This window comes from Triticum urartu, chromosome 1, assembly GCF_003073215.2.
Source record: "Triticum urartu cultivar G1812 chromosome 1, Tu2.1, whole genome shotgun sequence".
NCBI lineage: Eukaryota > Viridiplantae > Streptophyta > Magnoliopsida > Poales > Poaceae > Triticum > Triticum urartu.
In genome coordinates, this window is record NC_053022.1 from 554193087 (window position 1) to 554205082 (window position 11996).

At 48.0% G+C, this 11996-nt stretch overlaps 1 pseudogene; it reads left to right on the forward strand.

Annotated features, from left to right (window-relative positions):
- The first annotated feature begins 2668 nt into the window (after window positions 1-2668).
- Window positions 2669-4120, forward strand: LOC125539102 (annotated as a pseudogene).
- Window positions 4121-11996: the final 7876 nt, after the last annotated feature.

Sequence of the window (11996 nt, forward strand, 5' to 3'; positions counted from 1 at the left end):
TCATTGGTGCGCCGGGGCTTAGAGGGATTGACAGAGCGGCGGCCAGCATGGCGGTGGGGGAGGTCGAGGCGGCGATAGCCGCCGGCTGTGTGTGGTGGAGGCAGGTGGTTAGGCCTAGGTTGGCTGGCCGCTGCGTGAGGAAGAAGGTGGAGGCAACGACGGCAGCTGGTTGCGGCGGCGCCGATGGCGGTCGCAATGACGGCAGCTGGTTGCGGCGTCAGACGCGATGGTGCCGGCGGCTGGTTGCGGCGATGGCGTAGACGGCTGGTGGCGGCAGCAACGCTTTAACCATCGCAGAGGAGATAGCAAGGAGGGAGACGGCTGCAGCGGTTTTCGTTACGGATAATTTTGACCGGTAACAGATTTGTACTAGGCTGGGATCTAATACTGTGTTATGGGATTACGGAGCAACGAAAACAAACAAGATTTGACGGTATCTATTAACGCTGTAATCAGGTAACCAAACACCTCCTACATGTTTTTACACATAATACATGTTTTTCAGGTACCTGATAAATAGAGGGTCCCCCATAATAATTTTGTTGATTGACCGCAGGTGAAACACTTTTTATTTCGTTTTTTAGAGTAGCATTTTTTTATCTCAACGGCGGCATTGTTGCCATTTTCTTATAAATAGAGGCCCAACCAACTAAGAAGAGAGAGCGTGCAAATCTAGCTAGTCAAGCCAAAGGCAGCACATAGCCATAGTGCCACTGGATGCAAGTACGTACGTAGACAAGACCAGCATGAGCAACACACTACCAGTAACGGCGCACGCGCCCATGCCGTCGCCGGCGCCGAAGCTTGGAGGTGCAAACATCGACAGGCGGTGGCGCGAGCTCCAGGGCTCGGACTCGTGGGCTGGGGGCCGTCACCGTTTCCTCCAGCGGCTCCCATCAGCCGACGAAGTCGGTCGCCGGTGGTGAGGGGAGTCGCCGGATCCACCACAGGATCATTTTAGCCTCGTAGTCTAGGGTTTTAGGATGTTCATCGTCTTGATTATGGCGGTGAGGATGGCAGCGCTGAATAAAGATTCTTCATATCCTTCCCCAACGACGCGACCAATCCTGTAATTGGGGATGAATTTGAAGACCGGTCTGTTTAAGTAAGGATGTGTGCGTACTTGGCTGGTTGGACTATGTGGTTAATTAGATTGATTTTCTAGAATTCATGTAGATACATTGTTCACTATACAGAGGTAAGATAGAAAGCTTTCATATGTTGTCCAGATTGCACAGCACATGCATGGCAGCATGTATGATCCTGCATATAATAACTTTCTTCGTGTGAGTGTACTTGATAGAGTTTATCAAAGGACATCGCTTTCCTCTGTTGGGGAACGTAATAATTTTAAAAAAAATCCTACGCACACGCAAGATCATGGTGATGCATAGCAACAAGAGGGGAGAGTGTTGTCTACGTACCCTCGTAGACCGGAAGCGGAAGCGTTAGCACAACGCGGTTGATGTAGTCGTACGTCTTCACGGCCCGACCGATCAAGCACCGAAACTACGGCACCTTCGAGTTCTAGCACACGTTCAGCTCGATGACGATCCTCGGACTCCGATCCAGCAAAGTGTCGGGGAAGAGTTTCGTCAGCACGATGGCGTGGTGACGATCTTGATGTTCTACCGTCGCAGGGCTTCGCCTAAGCACCGCTACAATATTATCGAGGATTATGATGGAGGGGGGCACCGCACACAGCTAAGAGAACGATCACGAAGATCAACTTGTGTGTCTAGAGGTGCCCCCCTGCCCCTGTATATAAAGGAGCAAGGGGGAGAGGCCGGCCGGCCCTTGGGGCGCGCCAAGGAGGGGGGAGTCCTCCTCCTAGTAGGAGTAGGACTCCCCTTTCCTAGTCCAACTAGGAAGAGAGAAGGGGGAAGGAAAGAGAGGGAGAGGGAGAGGGAGAGGGAAAGAGGGGCCGCGCCCCCCCTCCCCTAGTCCAATTCGGACTCCCCATGGGAGGGGCGCGCCACCTCCTGGGCTGCTGCCCTCTCTCTCCCCTCAGGCCCACTAAGGCCCAATACTTCCCCGGGGGGTTCCGGTAACCCTTCCGGCACTCCAGTTTTCTGCGAAATCCTCTTCCTCGGCCGCCATGACCTCCTCCATGGTTAATTCTTGACGCCGCAACCAGCTGGCCGATGGCGGTCGCAACGACGGCAGCTGGTTGCGGCGTCAGACGCGATGGTGCCGGCGGCTGGTTGCGGCGATGGCGTAGACGGCTGGTGGCGGCAGCAATGCTTTAACCATCGCAGAGGAGATAGCAAGGAGGGAGACGGCTGCAGCGGTTTTCGTTACGGATAATTTTGACCGGTAACAGATTTGTACTAGGCTGGGATCTAATACTGTGTTATGGGATTACGGAGCAACAAAAACAAACAAGATTTGACGGTATCTGTTAACGCTGTAATCAGGTTACGATACAAAAGCACGAACCAAACACCTCCTACATGTTTTTACACATAATACATGTTTTTCAGGTACCTGATAAATAGAGGGTCCCCCATAATAATTTTGTTGATTGACCGCAGGTGAAACACTTTTTATTTCGTTTTTTAGAGTAGCATTTTTTTATCTCAACGGCGGCATTGTTGCCATTTTCTTATAAATAGAGGCCCAACCAACTAAGAAGAGAGAGCGTGCAAATCTAGCTAGTCAAGCCAAAGGCAGCACATAGCCATAGTGCCACTGGATGCAAGTACGTACGTAGACAAGACCAGCATGAGCAACACACTACCAGTAACGGCGCACGCGCCCATGCCGTCGCCGGCGCCGAAGCTTGGAGGTGCAAACATCGACAGGCGGTGGCGCGAGCTCCAGGGCTCGGACTCGTGGGCTGGGCTCCTGGACCCGCTGGACTACGACCTCCGACACTCCATCATAGCTTACGGCGAGCTCGCATCGGCCGGCCACGACGGGTTCAACCTGGAGAAGCGGTCACCTCACGCCGGCTTGTGCTCGTACAGCCGCGACCGCATTCTCGCCGCCTCCACCATGACCCACCCGGAGTACTACAAGGTCACCAAGTTCCTCTACGCGACCTGCGGGGGATCAACGGCATCGTGGTTGGCCACATCCATGCCAACGGTGACGAACGCGCTGTTCGTGCAACCGCTGGGAAAGGCCGAGGGGACTCCGACGTCCAACTGGATGGGTTACGTGGCGGTGGCGACGGACGAGGGAGTTGCAGCACTGGGAAGGCGCGACATCGTCGTGGTGTGGCGCGGCACCGAGAACGAGCTGGAGTGGGAGAAAGACAAGCACTTCCTTCAGGTGCCTGCCGCGCCCGTGTTGGGCCGCTATGCTGACGGAGAGCACAAGAACTCCAAGGTGCACCGTGGCTTCCTATCCGTGTACACGTCCAGTGACAACAACTCCATGTACAACAAGACCAGCGCCAGAGAGCAGGTGAGCATTGCATACTTCAACAAGGCTTAATAACATACCAGCAGCCAGAATTGTTCAAGGTGAAATTTGTCTTCACTAAAGGTGTACGCACACATGCAGGTTCTCGAGGAGGTAGGGAGGCTAATGGAGGAGTACAAGGACGAGGTGACCAGCATCACCGTCACCGGCCACAGCCTTGGCGCGTCACTCGCCACCCTCACCGCCATCGACATGGTGGCCAACGACGTCAACGTGCCCCCTGCCTCGAAGCAACCACCGTGCCCCGTGACAGCGATACTGCTGGCGTGCCCGCGAGTCGGGAACCCCACGTTCAAGTCCGCCTTCGACTCTTTCCCCCTCCTGCGGGCACTCCATGTGGCGAACGCCAAAGACATCGTGCCACAGAACCCTCCCTCTATGCTGCTAATGTGGTACGTGGACAGCGCGACAGCAACGATCGTAATTGACACGGACCGGTCACCCTACGTGTTTCACAAAATATTCACCCACCAACGTCCTCGAGTTGTACCTGCACGGTGTCGCAGGGGATCATGGCGACAATGAGGACTTCAAACTAGTGGTTCCCCGTGACGTGGCGCTGGTGAACAAGACTACTGACCTGCTGGAAGACGAATACCCGGTGCCGGCGAGCTGGTGGGTCGTCAACAAGAAATGCATGGTCAAGGGCACCGATGGCCAATGGAAACTTGATGACTTCGAAGAAGCATAGTTAAGTGGTTAAGACGGTATACAACATCGTTGCGTATCGATTCGGCATGTACTATGCTCTTGTGCTTGTTTGTGTGTTTGCATTTCAATCATGTTGTCGGGCGTGAATATTTGTAGCAGATCATTCAGTTATTGTCCTTCTGTCTAGTGTCAAAAGCGTTCTTATATTATAAGACGGAGGGAGTACAAGTCTCTCTATATCATGTACGTATGCATTGCTTCATTGCTTTTGAAAATGTCATATGCACATCTCAAGACCTGGATCGGGAAAATCTCACACTACAACAACATAGCCCGTGTCTAAAAGAGCTTCTTTTTTTAATCTAAAGAGGCATGGTCTTGGTGTCAATGACATGTAATTAGGGGATTCATGGTGCGTGAATTGAGTTGGACGAACATGGGTAGTCCCGGGAAAAGAGAGAAAGCTGGTTCGGGACCAATCAACCAAAGCAAAAGGACTAAATAAGACAGCTCGGTTCAAATAGATTTTTGATCTCTATATAACTTAATGACTTTGGTTGTTAAGATTCATGGAAGCCATATGTACTACATTGAGAGGTTGGGTAACTGATTAAGAGAAACAGGGTGAACTAAAATCGCATGCCATTGAGATTCAAAAAGCATCTCATCGTTCAATTCCCCCTTCGACTCATTCGACCTCATGTGTGCACTCCACGTGACGAATGCCAAAGACATCGTGCCAAGGAACCCGTCCCATGGGATCATACTGAGGTGTGCGCACCATCGATAGGGACCGGTTATCCTACATTATCTGAAAAAAGCAGACACACCATGTCCTCGAGTTGTACCTACACGGTGTCACATGGGATCATGGCTACCACAAGGCGTACTTCAACCTGGTGGTAGGCCGCGAAATGGCGCTGGTGAACAAGAATGCCAGAAAGACAAACACACGGTGCCAACATGCTGGTTGGTCATTAACAACAAACTAGATGACCTGTTGCGCCAAATGACGCAGAGTCCCATTTAAAACCATGTGCGCATTGAAACTATTTACATTTGTTAGTAAAATTTAGGTTTTAGCAATCACTTATGGTATTAATTGAAACCAATATATACTTGGGCATGCACAATTTAGAATTGATCACATTTTCAAACATGGGACCGAAACAGGTTTCTACATCGCTAATACCTTTGCAATAAAGATAGCATCTAATAAGATAGAATCAAAGGTTTCGTTGTTCCATAAGGATTCAAACTTCATTACACTATGAACTACTTTGCAGGTGCATGCCAAAGAAATGAGAATACGTGTCTCAGATGAGTAAAAAGATCTATGGTCAATACATGTGTCCACCATGCATAGAATATTTTTATTTGCCCACTAACTTCTATGTCTGATAGTAAATTCAATTCATTTTTGGAAGAAGAGCTGAGCCAGGCTCCTTGAACCTGAAACCATATTGAATTATTGATCACTTTGAAGCATGCAATGGAGATTCAAAAACTGTGCATCTTGTTCTCAAAAGAGAACAGTATATCAAACTTGTTTAATACAGGAACATGTTTTAAACCTTGACAAGTTTGTGTCCAGATACAACAAGGCAACTTGAAAATGGTCACAACTTATTCAAAAATCAACAATTATATTGGATTTCCCGAAAATGGCAACCATTCAGGACAATGTCAAGCAAGGATTAATTGATTCTGAAAGAATCTAACCACAATAACCAGGAAAAAATAGAGAAACAAATGGAAGCCTATTCACGAACTTTGATACTGTGAACCACATTTAAAAACCAAAAGTCCAGGTACATGTCTAGGGTACATATCCAACATTAGTTACTTCTAAAAGGAAGAGGTAGGGAAAAAATGGAATAAACACAGTAGTAATGATGGTTCAATACAAAACATCAAAATTTAATACAACCCTTGGTGCATCTCATAGATAATGTAGCAGGAAGTGGGATTACCATTTTTTAGGATTAAGTATCCCTACTGTACATGGATGCGTACCTAACAGAGAATAGTTGGACAACATGAGTTGTACAGTCTACACAAACCACGCAACATAATACTATTAACTTTAAAAGTCACGGTCAAAATCCACAACATAAGTTCTATATAGTTGATACACAAACTTACAGTTGGACACTTCAGCATATACCTAATCGATAGCACAATTAAACAAGACTGAATGGACACACATCATCAAATCTTTGCTTGGTCCTGCACGACTTCCACAGTTGAACAGACCGGACAGAAGCACATCATCAAAGCTTTGCTTGGTCCAGCATCGCTGACATCTTCAAGTAAACGGAGGTTTCAAAAACCCACCAGTCTCATGAGATCCTTGTTGTTCACTGGTTGGAGGTTTCAAAAACCCACAGGTCTCACAAGAGTATCCTTGTTTGCTACAAGGAAAGACCAAGCAACGGTAATCTCTAGCACAGCATCATCAACATAGAATTTCTTCTGACTGAAGCCAAAAGATCTGGGTGCCAAGGAGACGTGCCCTTGTGCAGTGATATCTCCGGATGATGAGTAGGCCTGTACAACGAGTTCCAGGTTGCCTTCTTCATGTTCTACAGACACCACACGCCTTGACAGATCAAGGTAACCTTCCGAACCTTCAGGTGTTGCATGTCTACCAGGATCAAGCAGCACGACTTCACCAGATGAGGCATTAGCAACATAAGTGGTTTTACCGTTGATGATCTTGCGTGAGTAGGGTGCTGTCGAGCAAGCTACTCGGCATCGACGTTCAACACGCTGCCGTATCCCCTGTTTAACAACATGGATGCTGCAGATTGTGGCCTGGATTGTCGCCACAAGCAGCTCCATGCACAACTCTATTTTACATAAGCGGTTCTCAAAGCAAACGGTATGCACACCATGATGACGTGCACGATAACAGTGCGTCTTGCTGATCAATTCTCTATCTCCAGACATGGCTCCACATTTAACTTTTAGCTGAATTTCAAAGTCAACAGGATCATTGAATAGGATCGCACGAGATGGCCCAATCAAGTGCAAAAAAGGATCCTGCAAGCATTAACTACTAATCAACCAGAGATGTCAAAACAAAAGCAGGCGGTCATATGCCAGCAGCAATATTCCCCAAAAGAAAAATGAAAAAGCAAAGATATACATACGTTTTGCCGGACTATTTGGGTCCTTGCCCTACTGCGACAGAAGAGAAGGTTGCGATTGTGATCAACATGGTCCCGGGCAACAACCACACCATACACAGACAATGGCCATTCGAAGCCGCCTTTAATTTCTGTGAGTTTAATGGAGAAGATCTGCAAGGTATTCGCGACGATACCATCGTCTAAGCTGGGTTTAGGTGTCGAGTATGTGAAGCGCATGGAACTCAATTGCGTTGCATGGAAGCACCAAAGTGAAGAATGCGTTAGAAATCTAACAAGAACTAGTGCTAGATAAGCAAACAGTGCAAACCCATTCCCTTGCAGCTTATAGAAGGAAGGTCAATCGACCAAAGGTAAAAGAACGGGAAGGAAATGAGAAGTAGCTATTAGCTAAATAAAATTGAGTGATAATGCATGCATGTCAACTCACTCGTGCCTTTGAAGAAGCCGCATCCCCCCTTGGATCCCCATCTAGATTCCCAGTCACTTCTGTAGGAAGCGAAATCCTCTTCCTCGGCCGCCATGACCTCCTCCATGGTTAATTCTTGGGCCGATTCGCCTAAGTCCATATCGTCCTCCATCGTCTGCTTCTGCGTGTTCACCTCCAGCTCCATGTGCTGATCACCATGCTGGATGCCAGCAGGGCTGCGGGGAAGAATGTGCATGCTACGAATCGCTTCATTTATTTTGCGGCACATTACCGACAACTCTTGAATACGCGTCTTGGAGTGGAAGTTGATCGTGTGTCTGCCTGCCTTCACTTCTTTGAGCACCTGCACGTAGGATTCGAGCTCCGGAAGAAGTTCCTTGGCCGATATGCGTATGTCCATCTCGTCATCGACTTCCAATCTGCAGGAAGATATTGGTTCGGCCATGGAATCGTCGCCTGATCTGAATGTGGAAATCTTCCGGTAAGCCGCCAGACCAATCGCCTCGGTAGTTATATACTTCACCCTCGTCGGTGCTTGTCTGCTTCCGGCGAGTTTCTTTCGACCAGATTGGATCGAGAGGGTTTCTATGGAAGACGGGGTTATATATATCTTGCGAGCCATATACTCTCAGCCCAGCCCGACCCGGTTTAGGATATTTATTTTTTTAGTGGAACAGCCGATTCTATAATCACACCCGGCGCAGCAGACGTGCTGGCCATCCGAACCATTGCATCATATATGGAAGTCCCTCAAGCCATATCCTGACGATGCGGCCCAAACGATGCTAATGTGTGGGCAAGCTTATTTTATTTTATTTTTGAGGATTTGCAAGCTTATTACAAGTTCTAGGAGCAAAACAAAATGAAACAGTGGTACTAAAATTTAGACGAGCAAAGAGACGGCTATCTCTGTAGATGATTCCTTCTGGGGCTTTGTCATATGTCTGTGAGTCTGTTTCCACCTGAATATTTCTCAGTTAGTTTTCTTTCTTGAAAAGCGATCTCCATAGCGCTAGCCGTCAGGGGCCGTCACCGTTTCCTCCAGCGGCTCCCATCAGCCGACGAAGTCGGTCGTCGGTGGTGAGGGGAGTCGCCGGATCCACACACAAGGATCATTTTAGGCCCTCGTAGTCTAGGGTTTTAGGATGTTCATCGTCTTGATTATGGCGGTGAGGATGGCAGCGCTGAATAAAGATTCTTCATATCCTTCCCCAACGACGCGACCAATCCTGTAATTGGGGATGAATTTGAAGACCGGTCTGTTTAAGTAAGGATGTGTGCGTACTTGGCTGGTTGGACTATGTGGTTAATTAGATTGATTTTCTAGAATTCATGTAGATACATTGTTCACTATACAGAGGTAAGATAGAAAGCTTTCATATGTTGTCCAGATTGCACAGCACATGCATGGCAGCATGTATGATCCTGCATATAATAACTTTCTTCGTGTGAGTGTACTTGATAGAGTTTATCAAAGGACATCGCTTTCCTCTGTTGGGGAACGTAATAATTTTAAAAAAAATCCTACGCACACGCAAGATCATGGTGATGCATAGCAACAAGAGGGGAGAGTGTTGTCTACGTACCCTCGTAGACCGGAAGCGGAAGCGTTAGCACAACGCGGTTGATGTAGTCGTACGTCTTCACGGCCCGACCGATCAAGCACCGAAACTACGGCACCTCCGAGTTCTAGCACACGTTCAGCTCGATGACGATCCTCGGACTCCGATCCAGCAAAGTGTCGGGGAAGAGTCCGTCAGCACGATGGTGTGGTGACGATCTTGATGTTCTACCGTCGCAGGGCTTCGCCTAAGCACCGCTACAATATTATCGAGGATTATGGTGGAGGGGGGCACCGCACACGGCTAAGAGAACGATCACGAAGATCAACTTGTGTGTCTAGAGGTGCCCCCCTGCCCCTGTATATAAAGGAGCAAGGGGGAGAGGCCGGCCGGCCCTTGGGGCGCGCCAAGGAGGGGGGAGTCCTCCTCCTAGTAGGAGTAGGACTCCCCTTTCCTAGTCCAACTAGGAAGAGAGAAGGGGGAAGGAAAGAGAGGGAGAGGGAGAGGGAGAGGGAAAGAGGGGCCGCGCCCCCCCTCCCCTAGTCCAATTCGGACTCCCCATGGGAGGGGCGCGCCACCTCCTGGGCTGCTGCCCTCTCTCTCCCCTCAGGCCCACTAAGGCCCAATACTTCCCCGGGGGGTTCCGGTAACCCTTCCGGCACTCCAGTTTTCTCCGAGATCACCCGAAACACTTCCGGTGTCTGAATATGGCCGTCCAATATATCGATCTTTATGTATCGACCATTTCGAGACTCCTCGTCATGTCCGTGATCATATCTGAGACTCCGAACAATCTTCGGTACATCAAAATATATAAACTCATAATGAAACTGTCATCGTAACGTTAAGCGTGCGGACCCTACGGGTTAGAGAATAATGTAGACATGACCGAGACACGTCTCCGGTCAATAACCAATAGCGAAACCTGGATGCTCATATTGGCTCCTACATATTCTACGAAGATCTTTTATCGGTCAGACCGCATAACAAGATACGTTGTTCCCTTTGTCATCGGTATGTTACTTGCCCGAGATTTGATCGTTGGTATCTCAATACCTAGTTCAATCTCGTTACCGGCAAGTCTCTTTACTCGTTCCGTAATACATCATCCCGCAGCTAACTTATTAGTTGCAATGCTTGCAAGGCTTATGTGATGTGCATTACCGAGAGGGCCCAGAGATACCTCTCCGACAATCGGATTGACAAATCCTAATCTCGAAATACGCCAACCCAACAAGTACCTTCGGAGACACCTGTAGAGCACCTTTATAATCACCCAGTTACGTTGTGACGTTTGGTAGCACACAAAGTGTTCCTCCGGTAAACGGGAGTTGCATAATCTCATAGTCATATGAACATGTATAAGTCATGAAGAAAGCAATAGCATCAAACTAAACGATCAAGTTCTAAGCTAACGAAATGGGTCAAGTCAATCACATCATTCTCCTAATGATGTGATCCCGTTAATCAATGACAATTCATGTCTATGGCTAGGAAACTTAACCATCTTCGATCAACGAGCTAGTCAAGTAGAGGCATACTAGTGACACTATGTTTGTCTATGTATTCACACATGTATTATGTTTCCGGTTAATACAATTCTAGCATGAATAATAAACACTTATCATGATATAAGGAAATAAATAATAACTTTATTATTGCCTCTAGGGCATATTTCCTTCATCCTCCTCCACAAGAAAAGCTCTTGGCGCCGCCGCCTGTCCGTCCCATCTCCGATGGCCTCTAGGCCATGGAGTTGCGAGGATCTCGACCCCCGCTGACGGGAGGGACCATGTTCTCATTCTTGTTAGATTCAGCGTCTTGGTTGGGACTGTATGGAGGCGGCGATGTCCCTTATTAGGAATAATGTCTCCCAAGTTCTATCCCTGTCCCGATGATGCGTCTAGCATCGTCAGAGGGCATGTGGAGGTTTGTCTCCGTCGGATCTTGCGGGATTCGGTCAGTGCTGGTCTTCGGTGGATCTATTTGGGTCTGGTCTTCGTTCGTCTTTGGTTAGGTGTTTACAGGTTCGATTCTTGTGATCTACGACTGTATTCATCGGTGATGGTAGCTACTCTGGTGCGCTGGTCCTATAGGGCCTTAGCATGACGACTTTCCGACTGTCTACTATAACAAGGTTTGCTCGGCTTCAGTAAGGGAGGGGCGATGGCGGCGGCGTGTCTTCGGCTCGCTCCAGTGCTTATAGTCGTCGCTTGGTGATCCACAGACATGGTTGTAATTTTTGTTACCTCTGTTGTTCTTTATAATGTCATGATTGAAAATGAATAGATTGGAAATTTCTCGCAAAAAACAGAAAATGAAAATAACCTTCAAGCTTTAATGCTTGATGTTTCTTCCCCAAGTAGATTATTAGTGTTGATTATTGCAGCATAACGGGACGAAATACATGCACAAGGGCAGTACATTCGTTGCACAGCCATGTCTTCTTCTTTTTATTTAAAGTGGAAGGGAAACACTACAGCTGTACAAATCTTTCTTTTTTGCAACCTAGTACAAGACAAAAAAAATAGCAGCCACAATTTTTAAAAGATCTTTGGTTATAAATAGGGGACTGCTACGCGTGATCCGCCGCCTTGCGAGCCGTCGGATCTGACACAGATCTAGCGGGGTAACGTCTTTTCTCTACTTTGCAACAAAGACCGTGTTGCAGAAACATTTGTAAGAGAGGTTGTGTTGTGGGACTTTTATGCAATAGAGGTTGTGTTGCGGAATTTTTTTTCAACATAGGTTTTGTTGCGAATTTTTTTTTTT